Genomic DNA, 26999 nt, shown 5'->3' with positions numbered 1-26999 from the left:
CACAGTTTTAAATGGAACTGATTGGATGTGAGTGGACCAATCAGAGTTTAGCTGCTAATGATCAGGCTTGTTTCACTTCATTATGGGTAAACTGATGTTTCACACTGATGGGTTTTAAACCTTCTTCTCTGGATCAGAGCAGTTTGTCCGCAGATCAGAGGCCCGTTCCTTCGACTTCCAGCTTCTTTTATCCACATATTGAACTGTCATCGACGGAAACGCTGAACCCACAAATGCTCCCAGTGAAGAGGCCGGCAATTGTAAAACACTTTGTTCACTAAAGCACTTAGGTTCGTCTCTATGTCTCTGTCCTCACGTCTCCACATCGGTCATTCAGGAGAAACATAAGAGCACTAGACGCGGGTTTTGTCTCCTCCGGTTCCAGGGGTGGTTTGTTTGAAATTCATCTGTTGCACCGTACTTTTTCTAGGGTTAGTGAAAAAGTTCAAACTTCAGTCAGCTTGAAAAATGAATGTGATTTTCTCTTCACGAGACAAAAGGCAGACGCTTGTGAGCACGGCGTTCCGCCTCGGGGCCGGACCTTCTGTCCCGTCGGCTGTTTTCTGCGACATCCAGTCAAACTATAAGTGTCTGTGGAGGAAATGGAAGAAGGCGCTGACACCGGGGCCACATGGTCTGTCGTTACAGCATCACACCCTGCTTCTGCTTCATTAACACATCCAGACATAACGACTGAAAATAGACAGGACGACATTGTGTCAATGTGAAACCTTAACGCTGGCGTCACTGAGCCGCAGCATGAAGGTTTAAAGCTCATATTTCTGTCCCGTGTTTTTCTCCAGCGTCTTTGGTTGGACTGGTTCAGAGGGTGGAGACCGCTGAAGGACTCTTAAACCTGCTCACTGCATACAAACTGGTGAAAATGATTAATCGCCCTGAGTCTTATCGGACCTTTGTGTCTCCGTTGTTCACACAACAACACAGCAAAACAGAAGTGCCTTTTTTGTTTGTGTGACATTTACAAAACCTTTGTGAAAATTAACCCGGTTCCACGTTGATCATTTCCCAGATGGATCCAATGATTGCCTCATCAAGCCGAACACCGCGGCGATAAGCTGCTGTATCGCCAGAGTGAAAGCTTCGTAATCTTCTGCTCTAAAATAGGTAGCACATTATGCAAATGGGAGGAGGAGGACATCATCCATGTAAGACATTTTTTCCTAAAACAACCTCGGGGGTTGTTTTACAAGGGGCTGCACGGTGAGAGCGCTGTCGCCGCGCTGGTGTGTGTGTGTTCCCCTGCAAGCTGTGCATTATCCATTCAGCCTCTGGATTAATGGAGCAATTGATCAACGGCAGACTTGTGTATCCCAGCGAAAGGCCGATCACTCACCTACAGCGGGGCCAGACACGCGAGCACCAATCAGCAGCGCCACAGTCGGAGCGATTACAGACGCATGGCCGGTCCGGGCCGAGCAGCTGACGCCCCCCCACCCCCACCCCCTCAGGACAGCCTGACACTGATAGGAGCGACAGGAGAGGCTGAGCTCGGGGTTCAACAAGGCAGAAAGCACAGGTGTGGAGCCCTGTCACAGCGTGGAGGGAGACAAACGCTCCGCGGAGCCGTCAATATAACGACGTAGACTTGAAGAGGCATCACAGTTGATCATATGGATTGAGATAAAGATAAAGGACTTCGCATCAATGGCTTCTGCTGCAATAAAGTGTGGCTACACACAGGCCGCTTCCGCCTATTGGTATTCAATAAGCACATGTCCAACTATCTCTTTAACTGCAGCCTGCAATCAGCCCAATCGCCCGGTGAATAGCAGGAAGCAGATTAAAGGCGAAGGAAATGTCACTGGGATTACACAATGGCTTTCTGGTCCCACACATGACAGCGGGCGAAGCGTCGTCCCATAGTCTCCCCTGAGCGAGAGCCAGGAATGTGGACCGGCTGCAACTGGAGCTTCAAGAGTCACATCCATGCGAAGGAGGATTCACCTGGATCCACAGAGGAGCAGAGGAGCATCGCTTCAAATGACAGGAGCAGAGTGATGTGTAACTAATGCCATGAGCGCTGATTGGCTTCATGTGGAGACGAGGTTGTGACGTGACAGAACAGAAACAGGATCAACACAGAGAAGGAAAAGAATCTAAAAAATCCACAGAACCAGCAGAACCAGGCTGTCTGGGAAATCTTTGACTCCTCTATTAGGACTTTTTCACTTGGCTGATCTAGAAACCTCCCATCATCACCTGTCTGTCATCAGAGCTGAATGTACAGTAGAGACGGAGCGCTCACGGTTCACTGCTACAAAGCAACGCAGGAAACATTCAATCAATGCAGCAAAGGATCACTTCAGCTGCTTTATTGTGTTCTGTGTGTATCACGGCTTTCACACCGAGGCAGTGGAGCTGTGGGATAATGCAGCGTAATGCAACTAACGTTGAAATGGAAGCAGAGAGCGGCTTCAGATTGCACCTACAGTAAATGGCCTTTTGTCTGGGTTCGACATCAGCAGCAGGAGCTGCAGCCAAACAAAGGCGGCTTCAAACCCAACATCGGCAGAATCAGACCAGACGGAGGCCGATGATGTTTGAGGGGGGTTGAATGGAAATTTGCTGAGGGTTGTCGAGGGACAAGTGTTATCAGATGAGGCGTCTGTCAGACACGAGGCGCTGAGGAGCGGACGCTGGGCAGTGATTTTGAACCCGGGTAATGTACCGACCACACGCGGAGCCAGTCACTGCGTCTTCAGCTCCTCCAACTGCTTTATAACCTTTTGTTTTGGTCTTCGCTTCATTTCTCTCCGATCTCTGTGTTTATTTGCATTATCCTGCAGTTTAAACAAACCAATATAATAAAGAAACGTTCCAATCAATGCTTTGACATTTCTCTGACTCAGTTTATGTAAATAAATCACGTTTCTACAGACTAATTAGGCCTAAAACTCAGAACCCTACTATTAAGCTACGATTAGCACCGCTAGCAGTGCACAGGCATCTGTTGAATGGATTGTAACCCTCCACGTCTAAGGAACAGTGACAGCTCACCAAAGGTCACACGTGAGACTATATTGGACCGGCGCGTTGGCAGCGGCTGAGTCACAGCGTCTGAGTGAGCGCAGAGTAAAGTGAGTGGCTCCGCTATCGATTCCCTGGTTAGAGCTGCGTTAGCTGCAGCCGGAGTCGGACCTGATTGGATGCACTCGGTCTGTTTGCGGTACCTGAGGAACACAAGGCGTTTGACCTGATGAGCGAGGTTCCGATCTCGTACCCCACCGCCCCCGCCCCTCCTCCCCCTCCACGCGCACACGCCCTCCCGCCTGCTGCCATTACGTCCCACCCCAGCCTCGACGGACACCCTCTGCTCCGCTGGTTGCACCGACCCAGCCCTTCAGCGGACTGTGCCATTTGATCCATGCAGAAGATGATTCACGCTCTGCGATCTGGGGAGTGAGGGCGGCGGAGGAATACCTCTCTCTCTCTCTCTCTCTCTCTCTCTCTCTCTCTCTCTCTCCCCCTCTTCACATCCATAATTCAGCATCTGCGCCTTCCTCCTCCTCCTCTTTTCTTTCTGCCTCCCCTCCTGTCTCCTTCCTCCCACTGCCTTCCTTTGCTACTGCCGCTGCTGCTCACCGCCGTGTGCACTCCAGCACAGCCTCCACAACCCGAGGTATCAGTCATCTGAAACGCAGCCATCTGGAACTCAACGTCACGCCGCACAGGTAAGGAGAGCTGCAACAAAGTGCTACTTTGCCTTCATCTCCCGCACAGCTTTTGCCGTGTGAGACGCGTGACTGTGTGCATCTTTGAAAGTCTAGCAGCTGATTCGCTTCCTGCATAAATTACCTTTTTTTTTGTTTTGGAGCAAAGACTCGGTGAAACTGTTGCTATGGCGGCTCACCAAAGCATCCGCAAAAAATAAAAAGTCAGCGTCTGCCTCACCACGTCGGGGGGTACATTAGAAGCTGCTGGAGCGCTGCTTGTTGGCATGTAATAAAGTTTAATGTCCCCACACAAGTCAGTAATCCCGTCATCCCCACTGCACACACAGCCTCACACTGTTTAGCCCTAGTGCTGCCTCCTCGACGTCGACGCGCCGCACGCAGCCACACTGGAGCTTATAACGCGAGTTCAAGGACTGGACTCTTGGTGGAGCTCAAAGTAAACTGGACTGTGTTGCTTTGCCAGCGGACGCTAACGAGATGAAACCCCATCACTGGATGGTTTGTTGGGAGGCTTTGATCGTGGGGGGAATCACTGTGGATCCAAGGATGCATTATTTATAACTGTTTGTATACGTTGTATGTGATGAAAGCATCTTGTGTGCTTTTGATATGTACAGTAATTATGGATAAAGGTAAACTGGCTCTTCCATGATTATTTCTTCTCCTGCTTCTACCTGCTGATAATTAGTGCATGACAAAGGCTACCGTTCCAGGCTGAAAGCTAATAGGAACCTGAGAGCCTGCTTCTGCTGTGCACGTAGCAATATGTGGCCGGGGACTGACGGGCACCCCTGCCTCAGGGAAGCCGGCTGATTTGATTGGATGGGACTGCGGCACACTGTTCCTCTAAGTTGATTTGGTGTTGACTCCCTGTTATAAAATGCGGAGGTGCAGAACCGGCTGGCGGAGGAAGAAAGGGGAGCGAGACAGGAATGCGTGGCATCTCGCTGAGACCGGCTGCTGATGGGCGGCTGCTGATGGGCGGCTCCATGAGAGCGCGTTGAGGTGCGCTGAGCCCGAGATTGTCAACGCAGCTGGATTTTCAAAGCGCTGCGACGCTGTTGAGATTCTGTGATGGAGTGAACCCGGAAGGAGAAACTCGGAGCGGGTTGTTTACCTGGTTTTGCCAGGTTGAACCACTCTCACTTGTGTGTAACTCACATTAGTTTTACATGAGCAGACAGTTCAGGTGACATCTGTGCCTCCTCCTGTAGCACGTCTTTGACTCGCTGAAAGACAAGGAAGAAAATACTGCTTTGGTTTGGAAACAAATGTGAACATAAAAAAACATAAACTAAAACTGATTAACTTAACCATTAACTTAATGCTGACTAAAATTGACAGTGACAGTTCATTGATGAAGCCTGGATGTGACTGCAGATTCATACTAGTCTCTGTTGTTGCCCCAGTAAGACCGGGTTGTGTTGTTGTTGCTACTAAGCTAAAAGCTTATGTTAGCTGGAGGTGGAGCAATGGACTTAACATAAGACATGCTGAGCTGTAAAATGCACTTTATTTCGCCTGTCTTTCTTCTGGACGTTTCTGCTTCCTGTGCAAATCTCTTATCTTTAGACTGTGGTCACCTGTGCTCGGTAGATTTGCATGAATCATCTCCAGAAGGCAAACACACGTCTGAATCATACTGAATCATACTGTATTGACGTACTATAAAGTCTTGACCAGGCACAATCGTTTCGGGAAATGTTATTATATGAATGAAATCAGGGAACAGAAGCTGAGGCATAATTCATTAATAATAAACATAATGCTGCTCTTGTTTCAACAGGGCTATTAGCGCTGGCTGGTCTGCATCTGGGTCCCACAGTTAACAGGATTGTATTGTTGCATTTTCCATATAGCCGCTGATTAAAACTGCCTGCAGCAGATATGTGTGATTACCCAGCTGCCACCTGACACTGGAATACAATAAGCATAATAGTGGCGACGCATGAAAGTTTAAAGGAGACCGGAATGAAACATTCATATTGTGAAAACTCAAAACAATAAAGAGAATCATTAAAGTTTTCCACGTTTTATCCCTCATAGTTAGACACATAATGATCAGACATTTTTTATCTTGCTGCTTTCGTCCCTTTCTTCAGTCGCAGCACAATAGATTTCCTTCACACAGGAAAGCTGCCAACACATCTTTCTTCTGACAAGTCAGACTGGATTCGGAGGAGACTGCAGCCTCTGTTCTGACGCCTGTTTGACATCTGCTTGACTCACCTCAGTCTGCGTCTGTAGAATAACGTGCCGCAGCATCAATGGGACGATTCCCACGGTGTCTGTACTCCCTCAGCTGATTCACCTGTTTATGCTCAAGCCAAACGGATAATTGACTTACAGCAGGAGGGGCCAACATCAGGGTGGTCCGGCTGCAGCTGGGTTCTCCCTGACTTGATGTTTTGGCTCGAGACTTGTAGGTAACGCGTGCACTTCCTGGATTGTGCAGGTGATTGACACGCGGGTGAATGCATATTTTAATGGGACACAAACCGCACGCGTTGCAAAACATTTGGGAAAGTGAGCCTTAAAACTTGAACAATTAAAACAGGAAAGTTGGGGAAGTGTGCAGCCTCGTGTTGTTTTCCTCCTTTGAGGTTTTGTTCGTTTTAAGAGCAGATTTTAAAGAAATGGCTCCCCGGGGATCCGCGTGGCACCGGAGGCTCCGAGCGAGTCTGGGGAACAGCCCTTTAAAAGATTACTTTGATGCCATTTTTTCATCATTAGTCAGCAGGAAGTGAGGAGCCGTGTGCCAGAGAGGGGGTGGTACAAAGCCACGGCAGCTCCAGACAGAAACCCAGTCGCTGTCTGAACTTTGTAAACACCTTCAGCAGCGGAGCCTCCGTCAGTCTGTTTGCCTAAATTTCAGAGGTTCTAATCATCTGCCTGACAATGAGCCCCGGGGTGTGTTCCAGCTAAAGCACATAGAAAGTTGTAACCTCGCTGCGATATCGCCGATCTCTGTTTCCAAACAGCCCTGTGGTGGTGCTGTTTTCCCACACACGAGCTGAGAGATCCCCCCAAACAAATCTCCTCTGAGCTGCTGGGGATGAATACGAAAGCCAAAAAGGGAGCGATACGTCTATACGTGCGCAGAGGCGGAGGGAGGGGAGAGGCTACCGCTGCCGTCTCGAGTGTGCCGGCACAATAGGCAGCAAATCTTTTGATCTCACTCTGTTTATTTCATTAACATTTGATAAAAACCATTTAAACATTGACAGATTGGGCTCATCCGTAAACACAACACAAAGCTGTCCCGCGTCTCAGCAGTGTGAAAGCGACGGCTGCAGTCGGCCGTGGGGATTCCGCTCGCACTGACAGGTCTGGCATCAGCCGCTGAAGATGTAAAACAGTCCAAGGACGCCGTGGTGCGCCTTCAGGTCTGCTCGGGCACTGTGGGCTCAGGATTCAGCTGATTGGGATAAAGGGGTTTTATTGTAAGGCAGATGGAAGTGGAGCCGGTCAAAGGTCATGAGACAACATCTGCATGACTGGATCAACTACACTTTTAATGGCGTCAACGTAGAAGATAGTGAAGAAGAAGAATTCTGGTCCTTTGCAGGTTCAGAAGCAATCTGACCATATATGGTCTGACCAGGAAGCAGAAATAGAAACATGCTGAATTCTAATTTCACTCAATTTGAACAAACATTTTTAACAAAGAACCACCAGCTGTAAATGTTTTAAAAGATATCAGTATCATCGCATGCAGATTTAATGGGCTTCCACCGCTCTGTGATATAAAGCCTCACTAAAGAGCAGCAGCATATAGTGCATTTATTTTTAACCGCCGCACACGGAAGGCAAGCGTGCACTACTTAACCCTGTCTGAGCAACAGAAGGCTGCCGTGATCGGCCTTGACAGCGTGAGGTGGTTTTACGTACGGCGCTGACATCTCAAATGCTGCAGTGGTGAGATAAAGTCTCCATTTAAATTGCCTCCCATTCCAAATTAGCCGGGATGTAATAACTACTTCCATGATTTTCTGTTCTCGGCGCGGGGGGAAGGTTGTTATCCAGCATCAGCACAGTGTGTCAGCGATACTGCTGCAGTTTGTTAGCAGGTGAGGGACTTTTGACAGCGCATGGCTTGTCAGGTATCAGTCCACTCTTTTGGAGATTAACAGGACCCAGAGGGCCGATTCCAGACCTCCTTCCTGCATCGGAAATGTGGCAGCAAACAACAAACGGTGGCGCTTACAGTACGTGTGACCTCATTTCGGCGTAATCTGGCCTGCTCCGAGCCAGTTCCTGAGAGGCGCCGCGCAAGACGTGCACAAAATTGAAAGGGTGCCATGCAAAAATGTCTGGAAGCAATGCTCTGCTGAGCACAGTGTCACTTGTTTCCACGGCAGTTTTCCTCGTGCTGTTGGATCGATTGGAGTCCTGAAGCCGGTGAGAGGCCTGCTCCGTTTCGAGATATTGACATGAAACAGATCATTGAGACGTACAGAGGAAGGGACAATGCAACATGGGCTTTCTTGCTGCAGCTGCTGTTTCTGGGTCGTAGCTTCATGGTGTCATTTGTATCTACAGGCTCAACACTTAAAGTGTAATCTGGAGTCTATTCCCAATCATTGCGGAGTTAACGATAAAAATGTTTTGATTACCAGGAGGCATTGAAGCTGTCCTACAGCAGAGCATTAAAGAGCTGCTAATGGCAGTGTCATAACACTAAACCCCACTGCTTCATTTCTACCAGTTCATTAAATTATTTTGTATTTTATTTTTGACAAACACAACTTAGGTCATTTTGCAGGACTCAGATCAGCTCAAATGACCTCCATAGGCAGAGGAGGGGATGCATATTCACCACCTGCGTGGAGGTGCAGTCTTTAGCCATGACCTATTCTTTGTGGCCAATGGGAAAGAGAAGTATGCCAGCATGATTAATGGTCATGATTACCTACTCCGAAAATGTGGTTTTCTGGCCCAGCAGCTTCACTTTTATGACTTAAACCTGCGGCAAGAAGCTTCATCACCGAAGCAAAGCTGCAGACAGACGCACAGAGACAGCGTGAGGTAAACTGACCAAGTGTTTACCATCAGCTGCTTGGATGGGAAGGTAAAGCCTCCCGTGGACTATTATGTGGACATCGGTGGTGACTTTGACATCAATACTGGCCCGTGGAGTTTCCACTCGGCACTGAACTGATGCTAAACTTCAATTTCGCCGTGCGCTCGTGGGTGTATATGAGAAGCAAACAAACTAATTCAATTACAGATTGTTGTGAGCAGCACAACAAGAGCAGGGAAACGCTCGGGGGTTGAAACACTTCACAAGTCTCCACCACTACCTGATGTGAATCTAGAGTGTCTGCTCGGTGTCACGGAGACGCTGCAGCTGACCAGATAATCCTGGAGAAGCTCCAGGGTCTTGTTGACCTAATCAGCAGACTGATGCGGAGCTTCACTCAAGCCATGGCCGCGTCCGTCTGCAGGAGCCTGCGCGTGTGCCGGTGCAGCCCTCCTGCTCCCGGATGACTCTCCCTCATCATTAACCTAAAATTAATTTCTGTCACACCCGCCGCCGTGGCCCTCAGTGACACTCGGGCTGCTCCACCTCCACCAAATGACTCCATCTTGCCAGCGAGCCTCAAAGGTTAGCCCTCGTAAAGGTTACAGCTCCCTGTGGCATTTTCCTTGATGACCCTTTGTTTTTGATAAATATCAACTAGCTTGTTGTTGCATCTTTGAATTACTCGCTCATTAGGCGAAAGTAAGAGAATTTGTCTGGGATTAATGTGAAGCGTTAATGAGGGACACAAGACCCGGATTCGAAAAAGGAGCCGTGGTTGACGGTTGAGAAGCCGCTGCTCATGTTTTACCAACATCAACAACTAACAAAAGACCAACTGACACGAGAGGCAAAGTCACACAGTGGTTAACAGATGCCGATCCGACAAAAATTCTTTATATTACATATTCTCCATTTCACTTTTTTTTTTGGCTTTGAAGCAAAAAATTTTGAGTCATGAACTCTATTATCTGTCAGTACAGCTGAAATATGAAAGCAGCTCGTGTACATGCGGTTCTGGAGACTCAGCAGAACCTCAACAAATCCTCCAAACTGTAGATCGCATTTAAATATATCTGTTACAGCTGCTACACGTGTCAAACAAAGACTAGATTCATTTTCTGTTCTTTAAGGTGCCAAGGTTTACGGTAATGGGTTTGTATTGCTTTTCAAAAGGCATCTATAATTTTTCAGAAGTGTTGTAGTGGCTGGCAGCTTCTGCGGCGCTTTCTCGAGGCTGAGCTCAACAGCTCGGCGTGGACTTTATGCGCCGCAGAGCCACTGGGGCAATGGAGTCTGTTGCCGCCGTGCATGTGGTATGCAGCCCCATCAGACGCGTTGTGGTCTCGCCCGCTCGCTGTGCCAGAGATTTACTGTGGCCTGCTGTTGTGTTGTTATTCCGCCTCTCTGTGTTTTGAACACAGCCAAACAGGATTGCAATCGTGCCACAGCAGCTCGGCTCAGACAGTGCAATGTTTATACTAAAGATCGCAGACAAGGGGTTCCCGACTTAAATCCGAGCAGTGGGTAAGTGAATCATACGCTTCCATGCAAGTCCCCGACGTGCTGTGGTGGAACTGTTCTGTGGCTCTGAGAGTGTAGTGTAACATAGTGGTTTAGAAGAGCTTAGAACTACAGTATATGTGCAAGTTACATTGAGCTCAGTGTTGCTGGAAAAGCAAGAACGCAGCCTCAGCAAACCTTCCTCTGATTACTAAATATTATTGTGCTGGGTGTTTTAAATCTCGAACCCGGGCTCATCGATTCCGTGGGAGTTCCTGTGAGCCGCGTTGGTGTTGTAATCAATGTTCTGGGAAAGAATCCATTTCTCATGGAGAAGATTAAACCTGCAAAGCAAAACAGAGTAAGTCAAATCAAAGCTAGCCCCGTTTTCGTGTCCGTAACAATCAGTGTTCATTTACCTCCCTTTGATCATTTGCAGCACTTTCTAATCAAGTAGAGCTCAAACCGAGCTGCGTTTGCGCTTTGTTAGTAAAATAATACATGCCACAGTGAGTACTGTAGGCGCTAGCTTGGTTGAGAAATGATTACATAAAAACTCACATAAATGCAGTTAGAATAAGTGTAACTAATAGGAGACTGGCTTCTGTATTGTTAAAGCATATTACACACTGAAGTGACTGCAGTGAGGAGGCACATTGGAACAGGTTGCGTGCTAGTGAGCATATGCATTGGTGAGCATGCTAACGTGGAAAAAATGTGTAGATGTTGTTTTAATGTACACGTTCTCCTGGCCCAGCTGTCCCACTGTGCCACACTACATGGACCATGAAGACAGAGTCTGTTGCACAGCCTCAGCCTCGTGTCTCTACTCCCCTCACGTCTGAGGCACCGAGGTTCATCTGGGGCTCCTCGTGGATTATGTTGTATGGATGAACATGTAAATATTTTACTGCACTACAAAGAGGGTTATGGAGAGCTCATTAATCTATAACAAGATTTAGAAAACACTGTTGTCTGCACTTCATTCGTGTGTGTGAGTAATGAGCAATCATCCATCCATTCATGTTTTTCCTATAGAATGGGTCCTCTGTATGATTTATGCCTGGATTCAGTCTGCATGTAAAATTTAAACATCAGAGCTCTACACAGAAATGCCCAGTAGCTCTGCTCGCACTGCTGCTAATACTAATTAATACAAATTGGAGTTATTCCATTAAAGTCATTTTGTCTGTTCTGTTGTTACTGTTATAAATAGACTGCATAATACTGCAGAGCTAATTCTTGGCCTTTTTGTTTCCATGGAAAGCTGAACGTTGAAACATATTCATGACCCTAAAACACACTGTCCCAGTCTCTGTCTCTGTCTATGGTCCTGAAAGATCCGACCAGGTCTTTGTCTGTCTCTATCCATGGTACTGAAACTTTCAGCCTTAGTCACTCTTTTTCTGTCTCTACCGGTGGTGTTGAAACATCAAGCTCTAGTCTATTCACTGTCAATAACCTTCAAGTATATATTTCATATTATTTATATAATATTATATATATTATTTATTTTAATAAGTAAATGTAACTTAGTAATAACAAAAGAAAGGTACATGAATATGAACATATTTATGTTTTTTTAAACTATTTGATATGAACATGAATGTCAAACAAATCAGCAGCACTTTATGCATAAAATATTCACTCTGTGTTGATGAATTAATAATAATAATAAATGAGAGTCAGTTACTGACATCCTTCCAATTGGAGGCACAGTAGGACGTGACTCCAGGGACTCAGGATGCACACGATAACTCCCAGACACAGTCTTTGTCAATTTGAATCATTTCCTAGCTCTGTGACTGCCCCCTCAAGTCTTTGAGCAGCCTAAATATTTCCCACTTTATTACTCATAAAGTACTACCAATTGTATTACTCATATCTGTGCAGATTGGATTACTGTAAAGCCCTTTTCACTGTTGATTTCCCAGGAGGCTGTAGAATGAACTTTAATGAATCTCCATTTTAACCAAAACCCTTGCTGAGAGCAGCCCTAATTTGACATGCCATGGGCGATAGATGAGTCAAAGGGCCAGACATCTCAAATGACTAAAGGTGGCATGGTTTGACCCGACTCAGTAATTTCTGATTAACTTCCATCAAGGCAAAGTCCTTAATCAAAAACATTGCCAAGAAAATTTTTGATATTTCATGAAAGTGAGGAAGTAAGGAAGTAAGTGAGTGCACTGCACATTTAAGACCAAGAACTAAAATCTGATTCAACTTTTTAGAGAGCGAAACAAAGAAACTCATTAGCTACTCAGACCGATGTGTGAAGTACAGTAAGCAAGGTCATTAACACAGTCCTTTCATACAAAGCAATTAATAGATGGATGACGCACAGAGCCACAGGTGGCTCTGGCACAGGTATACACTGTTTGTCCTACACATGGACATTTTGTACTGTGGTTGACGTTTGTTCAAATAAGACAAGACCACCCAAAGACGCGGCCACTGTTGGTTCACGCAGCGCTGACTTAATCCCTGCGTCAGCCAAGCTGAATCTTAACTCTAGTTGCAGCCGAGTTGCGTCATGTTGAAGAATAATATCAAGTCGCAGCTGTGTACTTGATTAGATTTTAGTACATTTTTAGCTACATTTGAATTTTAAGTTCTACGCATTTAGTCAAGCATCCAGAGCCAGTCAGCCTAATAGGCGCGGGAGTCCAGCTCAAGCACCAAAAATAACCAGATCAACGTGTCTTACGATTTGACGAGAAGAAAAAAAAACAGCCTCGCTTTCTGAGCATGAATGATGGAAATGTGCTTGATAAGGAATGATGGCTTCCAGGGAGCTTGGAAATTTCATCTAACAATCCCTGGCTTCCTACCAGACATATAAATATTGTATGATACAAATAAGTGGTGCACATTTGTTAGAGGACAGCCAGAAACGAGCACGTCCTGACAATCCGAAGAGGTGACGGGAATATACAAGTAGGAAGAATACATGTCCCAGCATGAAAGATCATGATCTGATATCACAAGTGGGGAGCAAACTTTAGAGTACAGCAAAGTATGTTGAAATGAATGAGTAAAAAATGCAATCAGTAGAGTTATACCGACATGTGTTCAGACAGGAATTCAGTTAAATATTCATAGACATTTAAAAAAATAATTTTAATTAAAAAAAGATAACAATCAGCCATTTTTGTTGCCAACACAAAAATCTATATTTATCTTTTTATATAGAGACAGTAAAAATTGTGTCTTTCTTATTATGATATTCAAACATCTTGAACCTTCAAACATGATTAAACGTAAACACAAATATATTTTACGTCATCTGTTATGACCTTTAAGAAAATTAAATAGTAGTCAGCATTTTTTTGTAGCTGTCAGGACCTTGTATGTGTTGAAGCCTCACTGTGGTGTAAATGGTTTAAACCACGTATGTTTCAATCTGACAACTTCATGGAAAATAATCATTTCACCGAGTTTGCAGCTTGATAATGCAGAATTGATTATTCCGTTTTTAGACAGCGCATTTGTTTATCTCAATGGAGTAAGGACCAGTCTTGGTGACAGCATGTCAATTTCAAGATCAATTGCTGGCTTCTTGCCTTTGGCCTTTGCATTGCATTACCATAGTAATGACTTTTTGACCCTTCTCTTTTAAAGTGGAGATCTACATTTGTAGTTGTGGAGACTAATGACGGCTTCAACAAACCATTTGTAGTGTGTAATGAATTGTCCTTTACTCACAGCGCGTTAACGGAGAACAAAGGGGGACGTTTAAATGTCTTCAACAAACAGAGAACTTGTCTTTATTAGAACTTCCTTATAATAAACACATGACTATGTGAGAAATCTGAGCCAGGCCTTTGTCCTGGAGGTGGTGGGGCCATCACAGAGGAACACATATGAGGCAAAGTAGGGACTCTGGATAATATTAAACTCCAAGTGGTGCATTCAAGGCCTTACCAGCTGTGAGGAAACGCCAACCAGGTCCCCAGATCACCACCGAGGCACCTGTGTGTAGCAATAAAGAGCAGATGGTGTTAAGGCTTCCTTCATTGTATAAAACAAACACCTCCAAGACTTTTAGGGCTGTGGAGACAGAGCTAAGAAACTTAGCATAACTAATTAAATAAATATAAAACTCAGCAGATCTTCTATTCACAGATGGCTGAGAGCTTGCCATGAAAGATGTCCCTTAGGATAGAAACGTGTGTTTGCTGCCAGGCAGATATTTGGCAATTTAAAAACTGTCAGCGAGCCCCGTTTGCTTTCGTTGCTTCCTGTGCTCATGTCCGTGGTCACATAGCTGCACATGAAGTAGCTGTGGGTTAAAGTAAGGCTGGCTGGGGAGCGAGGACCCAGCGGTGCTTCATGCTGGATGAAAACATCCCAGTTCACAGCATACTGTATGTTGTGATGGAACATTTGCTACTTATGCATATGCAAATTATCCCTGCTGTTGTGTAAAACCGCTTCAAAAATAAACACAGGATCGTGTTTTAGCGTTGGCTGAAGAAGGAATTGTACGTTCGATCTTCCGACCTCGACAGACTTTCTGGTTTGGCTCAATAGCGGAAAAGATCAGCAAATGATTTCTTGTAATTTTACCAGCTTAACCGATTAAGTGTCTTTTCTGCGCCTCAGCTGGACTCTGGGTTCTGACGGTGCCGTGTGCTTTCTTCCGTGCTGTCTGGAGGAGCTGCGCTTCGCAGCCGTCCGAAGCATCACCTCCTGTCACCTTAAAGCAGAATGACTGGCTGATTGATTTTCTCCTCCCGGATCGATGCGATTCTTATTCATTTAAGGAACTGTTTGCCTCAAAATTGAAATTCTGTCATTATCTGCTTGGCGTGATGTCGCTTCACGCTCACCAAACCCACAGAGTCGACAGAAGATGCCGAGTGGTTTAAAAGGTGCTTAAAAGTTGCTTAGTTCTGGCTAAAAGCAGAGTCACTGACACGTCTAATGGATGTTTTGCATTTCAATATAAAGTCCTCATCAGCCAGTTTTCACCTGTAATTGATCATGTCCCTGGGTCACATTGTATGGCCGACACATCAGCTCGATAGAAGAGAAATATTAAAACTACTGCACTTCAGGCCAGCTCAGTTTAGATCCACGAAATCTCTCACAGGAATATTGAAAATCTACATTAAACTGGGAATGCTCAGTAGAGAGCTGGGGCCAGATGTGTGTGTGTGAGTGAGTGAGTGAGTGAGTGAGTGAGTGAGTGAGTGAGTGAGTGAGTGAGTGAGTGAGTGAGAACACAGACAGGAAGCAGAGCAGACATGACATCACATGAAGCCAAAGCACGGCACCAAAGGCTGCAGGGAAGTGTGGAATGCTCTGACCAGCAGAAGACACTGGTTTTGTTCATGCTCAGGTCTGACCATGCAGATAATTTGAGAATAAGGGCACGTTGCCTTGTTTCCTGCCAGATCGCTGCCATGTGCAGCATGCTCTTCATCCCACCGTCTGTTATGCAACTGTCCACAGATCAAACGCAGACGGGCGGCCGCGAGGCCAGCGCTGCAGCACCGTCCCTATTGATTGTACAGTGATGATATTCAAGTCTTTGTAAGCGATGATCTTTGCTTTGCTTATACTTGGCAGTTCAGTGACAACCCGGGTTCTACTTTTAGCTACTCCAAAGAAATCACTGCTGCCGCTGGAAACATAAAACTGTTCATTTCCTGGAGGATTTCTTCCCCTGAAAGGCTCCGCAGACAGTGGGTGGTGGGAAGCGTAAATGAAAGGCGCTTCTGAAAGCTTTGATTTGCTGGAGCTGCGTGCTGAACTGTCGTTCCTGATGTTATAGCGGCCTGATGCGGCGTTGTGTCTGCATGTGTGCGTCTAAAAAGCGTGTCAATACTGTAGCATCTGAACGTTGGCTTGGCTGTAAACTTATTTATGTGGTGCAGCATTAAGCTGTTCCCTATAAAAGCCGGACTTCACACCACGACCACGGAGCGGGTCGGGCTCAGAACTAAACGAAGCCCTGGTGGCCATGTTTCAGTCGGCTAATGAAGCGAGTTGGCTGAATGACAATGAACGCACCTTGTCCTATTGACTCAGGCTCCTACACAACCCCAGGCATGGACTCACTCTCATTACTCAGGAAATATCCCTGTTGTTTGCAGGAAATCTTCACCGGCCTCATTATAATCTGTTGAAAACAGCAGCACAATCACACAAATTCAAGACACCTGTTGATGAATATGGAATTCATCGTCTATATTTATTATTATCTAATCATACTATATATAATACTGTACTGCTTGCGTCTCTCATCCTGTGACTCAGCATTAATGCATCAGTCTCGCTCCAAACTCGCCCAATCGCTGTGGTTTGCACTAATCTGAGGCTCTATTTATTAATTTTCGGCGTTTCCGCGTTGAGGCACACGTGACAATAACCTTGGCGTGTGTGCGCCGACGTGTGGGAAGAGGGACTTGATTCCAGCTAATTTAGCAGAAACGTCAGCTGTCACATCAGCCACCTCTGCCTCGCTGGCTGCGCTTCGCATATCCTCTCATGCGCCTCCCGTTGCTGCCTCTCATTAACGTCTCCCGTCGTCTCAGACCCTGATACTCCCACTTGCCCTGCAGTTAAGTCAGTGTTTCCACCACCTGCTCACTGTCTCATTACTTCTTAGTATACAGCGCGTAGCGGTAGCTGGTTTCCGGTTCTCCCGCCTCGTCCTCTGTCGGCTGATGGCGACGCCTGCCTCTTTTCCACCATTTGGAAGCAAAGCGTGAATAGGAAATCATCATAAAGTGCCTGAGATTCTTCCTTTTACTGTTACATGCGCATCTCTCTACCATTAGTGATGCGAAACCACCAGCGTGATAAGTGACTTCCTGTTTCACTCTTTCACAACTGGTCCAGGTTCATTCGGGTGCTCGCAGAGAGCAGCTTGCAGATTGCCATCGCTGCTACTGTAGCGTCCACAGGAAATGAAAATAAAAGCAGGAGCAAAACGCTGACTTCTACTAAGAACGGGCTTCGGCGTTTGGCGCGTCGACCGACATAAACGTGTTTGTGGAAAACACAGACATCGCAGCTGCTGAAACTATGAGGATAAACATTCCGTCTGACTTAAGCTCCTTTCAGCAGCAATTCACTGAATCATATTTGCTTTTTCCCTTTTCATTTTACAGCTCGCCTAGTGAGAGCGACGCCGTTATGAGTGTTATGATTATTTCACGCAAATGGACATTTCACATTAAATGGCTTTTCTGTTTGCATAGTAAACAGAAAACCAGCACAGACTCACATACAGATACACATTTTGCTTCTTTAATATCACTCAAACATAGATTCTGGTCAATCTACATAATCTACAATGTAGAAACACTGAACTAGAATTTTAAGGTCACATTTTCATGACTTCAAGCGTCAGAGTCAGTTTACTAGTTGGCAGAAGCTCTCTCTTTCATTAAAGAAGACTCCACGGTTGTTTATCAGCAAGGTAGATGCTAATTAGTTGCATTGTGGGAAGCGTGGGATCCTGTGTTTTCCTTTCTACTTATTTCATATGAGTACCAGACGACGGGTATTTTAGCGTGAGCTGCTTTGATTGTGACCAGTCTTTCATATTCTGCCTCTCAGAAGTTCTTCAGCATGATAGGAAGGCAATAATCATTTCTAGAGCCTCCCCTTAGTGAAGAAGCCAAACGCTGCCTGACACCATTATATGCTAACGGCCGGCCAATTATATGAGACGTTATTAATTCTATTCCAGTGTATTTGTGTGCAACAACAGGCTCCATTGTGCTGCAGCCTCGCGGCCTGATCTCCGCGGACGCCTCGCGCTGAACCAGAACCCTGCTGGAGAGCTGGGCTGTGCAAGCGTGCTCCTTCCTTTGTTGTTGTGGGAACTATTAGCCGTGATTGTGCGTCTCCCCGCGGTGGCAGGCGCCGTATTAGTGTGTATGTACCTGCAGTGAATTTCAATGTCATCGATTTTCACCTGTGCTCAAGCCTCAGCTTGTAACAGCCAATCAGGAAAGGAACAGGATGTTAAGAGAATCACTCGTGGCGTGATTCAGGAGGACTGAGGGGAAACGAGGCTCCACTTACTGTACAACATATTTACTGTCAATAAGATCTCGCTGAGCCAAACGCAGCCCGCGCTTCCTGTTTCTCAACACCACAACAGGAAATGTCATGAATTGCAGTTGTGTCTGGTCTAATGACTGTTTCAACCTGCCGAGTGCAGACAGGTTAAAAATCAGGCTGCTGTGGGAAAACAATCGATAATATATATTATGCACATGGAGGACGAGTGAAAAAGCAGCATCCGGGGAGGAGGAAAAACATAAGCAGGGACAAAAGCATATTCATCTGCATGAGAAATTGTACTGTTTGTTGATTCATTCCACTCGGGAGCCTCTTGATGTCTGGGACTCAGGATGTGATGAGGTACAATCAGTCAGTCGGCATGCTTCTATATTTCCCATAGGCTGCAGGGAGAAGAGAAATGATATACATACAGCTTTCTCAGGCTGTATAAATTGTAGTGGGATTGTGCATTTGCATATTATCCCCTATGAGTGCATAACAAACAGAACTGAAGTAAGTTCAGCAAAAGAAGTGTCAAGAGCGTCTGACTAGTTACCAAGTTAGAAGCTGGAATGAGCGAAAGTGTTGTTCGCTAATGAACGTTGTCCTTCATTACTTTAAAGTAGTAAATCCATACTGTAAGTAGTGTGTGTCTCCCTTCATCGTCAGCAGAATTCGTGTTCTGACCACACAGTTCTGGAGAATGAGGGCAGAAGACGTCAAGTGCTTCCCGTGAAATCCAGGGAAACCAGTGATACGTGTTCCGGGTGGGTCAGCGGCCGCGATGAGGGTGAAGAGCATGAAACACACCTTTTACACCGCACGTTTCACCCAAACACGGAAGCACCTTTGACCCGAGCAGGAAACCTCCTCCTTCTAATAGCTCAGACCCAACAAGCTGCCGTCCGAGCGGCGATAAGTCAAACCCTTGTCAGGAACTTTCCTTCTGGGTCTCAGCTTTCCGCCGTGATGGATTGTAGCCGCCGTGACACGACAGTTATGATCTGTCAGGAGCCCGGATTCTAGATTCCTCCTGAGCTGTATCGGGTCATGTCGTACTGTCACCGTCCCTCTGAAGTATTGATGGCAATTATGTGAGACGCTGGTGGCCACGGCTGGGCGTCCGACCGGGTCCGGCGACAACCGCTGACATGGTTTCCTGCTGCAGCTTCTCTGATGCTGCTGTTGATTAAGGGCAGTGTGGGAGGTCCAGTACCTGCTCTGGGTTCCACTGGTTTTAAGTTTGTGCAGGCAGTAAATGCTTGCAGGTGTAGAGGACAGCCACAGTCGACGCTACCAAGCAGCGTCTGACTGTAAGTTTCACTTTTCTCATTATCTCTCGTCAGACGTGATGCAGTTCTCCACTTGTACAGCTTAAAAGCAGAGCAGTTTGCTCACGTGAGGCATTAATGACCTCATTACTGATGCTGGACATGGAGGCCTGACCGCCCTCTAGACGGCGCTCAGCAGTGGATGGCAGGCGTCCGTTCACGGGCCGTGATGTAAATGTTTGCAGGTCCCGGCTGCTTTTTGTGCGGGGACCAATTCATTTATGTTGCTTAAGTGCGAGCCGCTGTGCGGAGCTTATGATGATGAAAGGGACCAGATCCTCTCAGCCTGGAGTGTCTGTCGACCGCTAAACCTGCACATCCATCCTAAATGATGAATCCCACTTAAAAAAAAAAAAATGCGAATATCAGTCTGACAAAATAATTGCTGGCATGAATACGAAGCCTTGTCTCCATTCATCTCGGTATTGCGCTAAACGCTTGTAGAAACTTCTTACCGACATGGATAGAGGATGCTTTGTACACAGCCTTTCAGAGTAAAACTCCCCCTCCGCATGCTGAAATAAAATGTTGATTTAAGGGATTTTTACTCTCTGATCTCAGGTTTTCTCTCTCTCCCGCCTGCCTCTAAAACGTTATGGTTACTTCTTTCCACCGCTCGCCGCTCTTTCAACAGAGGTGATATTTTATCCACCAGGGAGCCATTACTCCGCATCTCCATCTCCGCTGGCCTCCCCCCCACAGCTCCCCCGCCTTCACTGCCAGTCTCCTTTGTCATTCTAATCTTTTCCTCTGGCGACACCACTTCGCTTCGACCTCCAGCCGACATGGGTGCGTGTGTTTGAGTGCGTGCATATTTGGTTTGTGGAATGTTCTCTCAGGGACGCCGGCTGAGACGAAGGACGATGCGGGACAGTCTGAGGACCTGGTGGTGTTGAGCACCTGTGTGCTGTGTCTGTGATACGTTCATGTCCTCACAGGCGATGAGCTTTTGTCACGTTACACCTCATTTAATTGCAAAACAGCACTAATAGAATACACAGTATTGTCATACTAGATGCTGTGTTGCTACCTATCAACATGGAAGGTCATTATTACAATATAATATATAATTATTTAATTGCAATATATATATATATATATATATATATATATATATATATATATATATATACAGTATATATTGTTAATTTTATTCTTAGACTCTTGGTGGTTAAAATAAGCTGCAATAAAAATAGTCAGGACCATCAGTGATTTACTGTAGCACAATATTTTAATATTCATTGCTTTAGAAATGCTTATAAATAAATGAATAATAACGACGCAGTTAAAGAAAGTTTTTCTGAGGTTATTGCCAAAGATTAAGACCTGTTAGTTTTAGTGTAAAAATATGTTAACAATATAATATTTTATTTTTAATATGATTACAATTTTAAATAATATGAAATTTAAATGATGCGACAACTTTTACAACAAAGGAACTTTGGTAAAGTTTTCAAAAATGTTATCTTTTTTGTTGAATGAATGTAGAATCAGAGAAGAGAATCCAGAAGTATGTTTGTCCGCCGTGATTGTGATTTGAGCTCTTCACTGCATAAAATGAACAATGAAAAGCAAATACGGAAGGTAAGACGCCGCCTGCGGCCGCAGCCCTTCGGCTCTGGAGGTTATTGGCCGCGTGTAGACGCTCTCTCCAGATTATGTTTGTTGGGTTGTCATGGAACCGTTGATGCAGAACATTTCCATTAATCTGCACACGAAGCGTCCTTTAAAGTGGTGAGCCAGAGAAACGACTGTGGGTCCTATTAAGTGATGACGCATCAGACAACACCTGGACTCATGGGAAGGTGCCATTGGGCTGTAAAACATCCTCAATCCAACATCTGTAGCCGCAGTTGTGTGCAGAAACTGGTAAAAGCAGACAGAAACCACAGCTGGAGCTAATCTGCACCTCACAGATTGGCCCCCCACCCTCCACACATTCATCAGTCCCTGCTGTGACATGATTAACGGACCAGCGGCCTCATGACCTTCCATCATTCCCAGCATTGGACCCCGGCCCCTCTTCGCGAGGCCGCAGACGTGTCTTCAAGGAGCCGTAGAAAACTCCGGTCAGAACAGACCCCGAGCTAAATAATTAATATCAGCGACGGCAGGCGCCGGAATGATGCATTCTGGGAGCAGGCGTCGCGCATTGCATCAGAGCAGCGTGACGGCTCCTCCCTCGTGGCGCGGGGGCGGTGGGCACGGGAGCCACTGTCTGTCAGGATGCCATAACAAGGTCAACTGCTGTTTAGCGCCGCCGCATTCCTCAAACGCCAGGAAAACAGATCCCTCTGCCCCGGCCGCTGACCTTGTCGTGTTTAATGAATTGTAGTGACCGTGCGTAGCTTTGCTGCCTGCTAAACAGCCCGTGGACTCGTCTGCATGCGAGCATTAGCGGCTGGTGAGTCCTGGCCACCAGTCGGCGGTGGGTCTGAGTGATGGAGGACCGGCTGCGTGGAGGAATCCGACGTGAGGCGCTGATAACGAGTAATGAAGTATTAGTAAATGTGGGTGGTCCTGCTGGGAGGGACGGGGGCGTGCTTTCTTCTGCCCCCCCCCCCCCCCCCACACACACACACACTCGTCTTACTCACAGACAAAGGCACATCAGGCCAGAGGTAATTGCTGCGTCAGAGGTCAGAGGTCACTTGATGCCGAGGCCGGTCAGGGGTAGTAAACCACAGCAACATTACCACAAATGTTGATTGGTGGTGAAATCAATGTTTATTCAGGCTCAGGTAGATGGATGTGTGCTCCATCCCCACCCTCAGCCAGGCTGAGAGAGGAAACACGAGGAGGCAGAGGTTCAGGCTCCTGCCAGGATGTAGGAGCGTTTCCTCAAATGGCTAATTATGCCTCAAAGCGAGTACTGGAAACAGGAAAATGAGTGTGTTTTGAGAAAGACAGTGAATCTGTTACTATGAGAACAAGGAGCCAGCAGCATTTTATGCTTATACTTATTTTATGGTAATTTAAGTCAGGGCGGTCATTTGCCTCGACCGGCTGGGGTCAAGTAGGTTCACTGGACCAAAACAAGAAGCTTCAGCTGGCGACCAAACCCAGGCACCGCATTCATTACAAAGAATGGATTTGTCACATAAACAGAATTACATCATTATTGTCAGATGATACTAATCTGACATTTGAAGACGAACAAAGCTGATAATCAAAGAGAAACAGCAAATGTGTGGTTCCGTTGAACCAAGTTTGCATTGAAGCCCTTTATCAACAGCTGCAGGCGAAACACTAAGAACATAAAATGAAGAATCATTACAGAATGATATCAGAGCATGAATTAGCTGCCTGTGCTGCTGCTGCTGCTGCTTTCACCTTCCGTGCCTCAAACGCGACCATTCCAAAGACTAATGCTTCGCTTCAGTGCAACATTTGCCTTGAGAAGGACTAAAAAAAAAATGTTTGAACGTAATGTAATTTAGCCTCTCGTGTCAGTCTCCTCGGCGGCGGCATCCGTCATTGTCAACAAAATCTGCATCAGCGCGCGGCCCAAGGTTTTGCCCAGAGACACTGGGATGGAGGACGTCTCACTCAGGTGTCTGGAGTAATTGTGTGGCTGAGGAGACGGCTGTGAGTGGAAGTGGCAGGGAGTGCCGTGGCTCCGCCCTCTGTGACGCAGGCACGCGTTATGAAACGCTCCCACTCCTTGTTTACCGCTGACGCATGAGGCGTTTAATGGCCGAGCGGCCGCGTTGGTGGGAGGCGGCCTTATCATATTTCATTAGTGTGGCTCATTAGGATCAGATGAAGGTCCGCACCGTTTCAGACGAGATTCCTGGCGGCTGAGTGATATCTGTGCCCCCCCCACCCCCACCTCCAACTTCAAGTAAGTAAAAGAGGGGAAGAGAACTTCAAAGGCTTTTATCTGCCTTTCATCATGTGGAGGTTGGCAATTTCACAAACCAGTCAATTAGAGTTTATTAAGGCCGTCACACTGTTGCTGCAGCGCATCCAGCCTTTTAACAGGCAGCGCTTCCCTCAGCAGCCGAGCTCCAGCCTCAAACATCGAATTGAATCTTTGCATTTTAGTTACATTACATTTGAATGCATTTCGTATTTGTAAATCTACTCTTTATATTCTTTTCTTTTGCAAGAACGAGGAGAATCACACTCCAGTCGCTCCAGACAGCAGAGGAGCTGGCCTTCCATGGGATTACTGTTACCGTGGGACATCTGTGGGTTTACAAATCACATGCATGGGAGCTCCTCCTGGGATCAGATCCATCTACTCTCTATGATTGCTACAAATTACGTGATCACCTTGGGGAAAATCTTTTTCTATTATTTTTGTAGATTGCATGAATTTTGAGCAACTTGAGATGTTTAGCGTTCGGGACATTGGCTGTGACTCGGTTTTGGTTCTCCCCTGAGGAGCTGATGTGAGTCGTCCCCTTGCCCCCTGGTGGCGGGTCAGCTCCTCACAGGTTTGTCTCCCAGCGGTTCCACCTTGAACCGGTTCCTTGGCCCAGTCTGAGACAGGGGCCAGATTAATGCCGCTCCTTTGAAAACTCAGTCACATAGCAGCAGAACCAGCTCAACCATGAACATAAATCTCAAGTTTGCCATCTGTCACCAAGCTGACTAATATCCAGGTCCCAGATCTAACCTTGGTTTTTACCCGGAATGAAAAGAGAAAGGAGAGAGAGGGAGGGAGAGAGACATCAGTGACGGCTGATGTTATCGCCGTCCCACCGGTTTTGTCCAGATCGCCCAGGTGTCATCGTATTTGAGGTGACAGGATTTTGCTATTGTGGCGATGAAAGATGTTATTTGATGACGTGCCCGTTTCTGAAAACAGAAGTAAAATCAGAGTCTCCACAGCTACAAGTGAGGCAAGGATTTAAATTGGCCGTCGTCCAGTTTAATTAACAACGAGCTGATGTTTGGGTTTTGTCCTAGTGAACTAAGTTTGCTTTTCTAAGTGAGTTCTGTGGAAACTAAGAGACTATATTCTATATTTATCCACGTGTTTGGCCACTTTCATAGTTTTATTTGTAACAATGTACAAAAAACACCAGGATGAGAAGCACATCTAGTTTCTGCTCTTATTGCCAGATGCCTTTTTAATTAACAGCATGAGACACAAATTGATCTTGCCACAAATAACCAAGCACAGCAACAGACATCAAAGGATTATGTAGGGAAGGTGCTTTAAACGTGTGCAGGAGTTTGTCTGACTCGCGACTCCATGACAGACCACTGACAGCTTCCCTGCAAACCGAAGCAGACGCAGCTTTATGAGGCCGTTGGAGTCGATGACTGCGGCTCCTCGTTGCCTGTAGAATCCACGATTCCCACCATGTGAATGAGTCATTTTACAGTGCGTCATAAATATTGAGGAATGAAGTGCTGTTTGTACAAATATGCGTTTACTGTACGTGTGGAAACGCACCAGCTTCATGATCCGTGCGCAGGATTATGTTACAAGTGATGGGGCCATTCGCCCCAACACTTCCACACGTATTTCCCTCTTGCAAATAGCAGCGCTCTAAATAATTAACGAGGGAGCATTGATTTCATGAATTAGCAAACAAAGGCAAGGTTTTAAATGTAGCAGCACTGTAGTGTTGGCTGCTTGTTGAGCAGAGTCTGGATATTTACAGCAGGATTTCACGTCATCTTAGCGAGTTGGGAGAAGAACAGAGAAGAACAATCCGAACCAGAGAGACCCGACCTGAACCAACGCTGTCCATTTCTTGATCAACCTATAGCAAAATGAATGTAGCTCAGCGTAACCATGACAACGGAGGACGTCAACAGTTCATTTGCGTTCATTAAGAAACTGACTTCAGTCACATCCAGCTCCCTGCGGAAGCGTCAGTATGTAAACGACGATTTAAAACGATTTAAACCATGTTTAATAATCCAGATTTCACACACAGTGTTTCTGAAGCAATGTGTCAAAGTAGCCTGAAGGGCCAAGTGGCAAATAGCATTTTAGCTGGCGAAGAGGGAGAAATAAGCCCGTAACACTCCCAGTTTACTTTTAATTTAATTTTGCACGTCCTCTGAATTGCCTTTAGTTGCGTAGTTGAATTTGATAATGAAAATAGAGGCCGATGTTTTCTTCACAGCCAATGTATGAAATTACAATAAAGCAGCGTAGCAGTCATTTTGGAAAATAAAGTTATTGCTGTAATATATAATTACAGATGAGAGACGAAGGCGTGAAATTCTTATCACTGTAATAAATGAAAAAAAAACATGTATAAATAATATTATTAGAGGAATACGTTGTGATATATCAGGTGTTCAAGCCACCGACAGAGCAAGCTCTGCTCTTTATTATATTATTTATTCTGTCATTTTACACAGACTTTTCTTGTGAAATTAATGTTATACTTCACAAGGTTTACAGGTTAAATAAAGGATAAATAAATAAAGAAAATACATATATTGCAGTTGTCACTCGTCTCAGGATTGTAATTGCATCCCACGCAGCCGTCAGAGGCTCTCAGCTGTTTGAAAGACCTGATGAAAGTGGGAACACTTTGATGTTAAGAACTGGGATTTATGGAGGTGCTGTTAAATATAAGAGAATAAAAAGCATAAAGAATAACAAATAGGAAGAAATGCAGGAAACACTGGGCAACAGGTCCGAGCTGCAGTGTTCACTACCTGAGGAATCAGCTAAATGGCTGCTTAAGGACATTAACAGATAAGATCAGTGCTCGTTTATTCCTCTCTATGTGTCTGTTCACCTGCAAAGACAAAGGAAAGTCACTGGGACTGAGGCGAAAGCACTTTGAATTGCAAAGGACATTTATGGACGCCTTTAATTAGACGTACGTCTGCTCCCAGCGTCTGTACGATGCACCTTTTTACAAATCTAATTAGTTCATGGGGGACGTTTACCAGTGAGCAGCCTGGTTCATGGGGGGCAAACATTTACTGTAGGGACTCGTTGTTTAGGACAAACCCGTCTGCTCCGGGACCAAAATGCATGAAACACTCACGTCCAGTAACGACTGGATGTGAGCAGCCTGTCCCAGGACTCACACCAGAAGTCCCACAGCAACAGACGTCCAGTAAAGGAGCGCCACGCTTCCATTCTATAGTCTCTTAGCAACAACAGGACCAGAACCACCACTTCCCACATACAGTACATCCCATTAGCCCCGGCAGCTGAAACCTGGCACCCTGTGGGCACAGCTGTTCCAGAAGTGGCCGTTATAGGTCAAGGCCACATTTAGCAGCGCAATTAATATGGATTCTATAAATTGTGTGAAAGTGAAGGAGGTGAAGGGTAAGAGAGCGGAGGAGAGGAGGGCAGATAGCGAGCTACTGTGGAGGCAGTGGATGGAGTCGCTCTGCATTGTCTGCCTCACACCCTACAGGCTGTGTGATTCCTCAAAGGGCCTCTGCATATTAAATCAAATCAAATGGGAAGCGCCGCGTCTC

The 26999-nt window shown here is 46.0% G+C and overlaps 1 protein-coding gene across 1 annotated transcript in view; it reads left to right on the top strand.

Annotated features, from left to right (window-relative positions):
• The first annotated feature begins 3534 nt into the window (after positions 1-3534).
• LOC114853776 (cadherin-18) overlaps positions 3535-26999 on the top strand; it is a 98126-nt gene continuing 74661 nt past the window's right edge. Inside the window, exon 1 of the mRNA XM_029147561.3 lies at positions 3535-3692. The gene's annotated coding sequence lies outside the window, so the exon portion shown is untranslated. The remainder of the gene's footprint in view (positions 3693-26999) is intronic.

Source organism: Betta splendens, chromosome 4 (assembly GCF_900634795.4).
Source record: "Betta splendens chromosome 4, fBetSpl5.4, whole genome shotgun sequence".
Lineage (NCBI taxonomy): Eukaryota > Metazoa > Chordata > Actinopteri > Anabantiformes > Osphronemidae > Betta > Betta splendens.
This window is presented reverse-complemented; position numbering and strand designations above follow the sequence as displayed.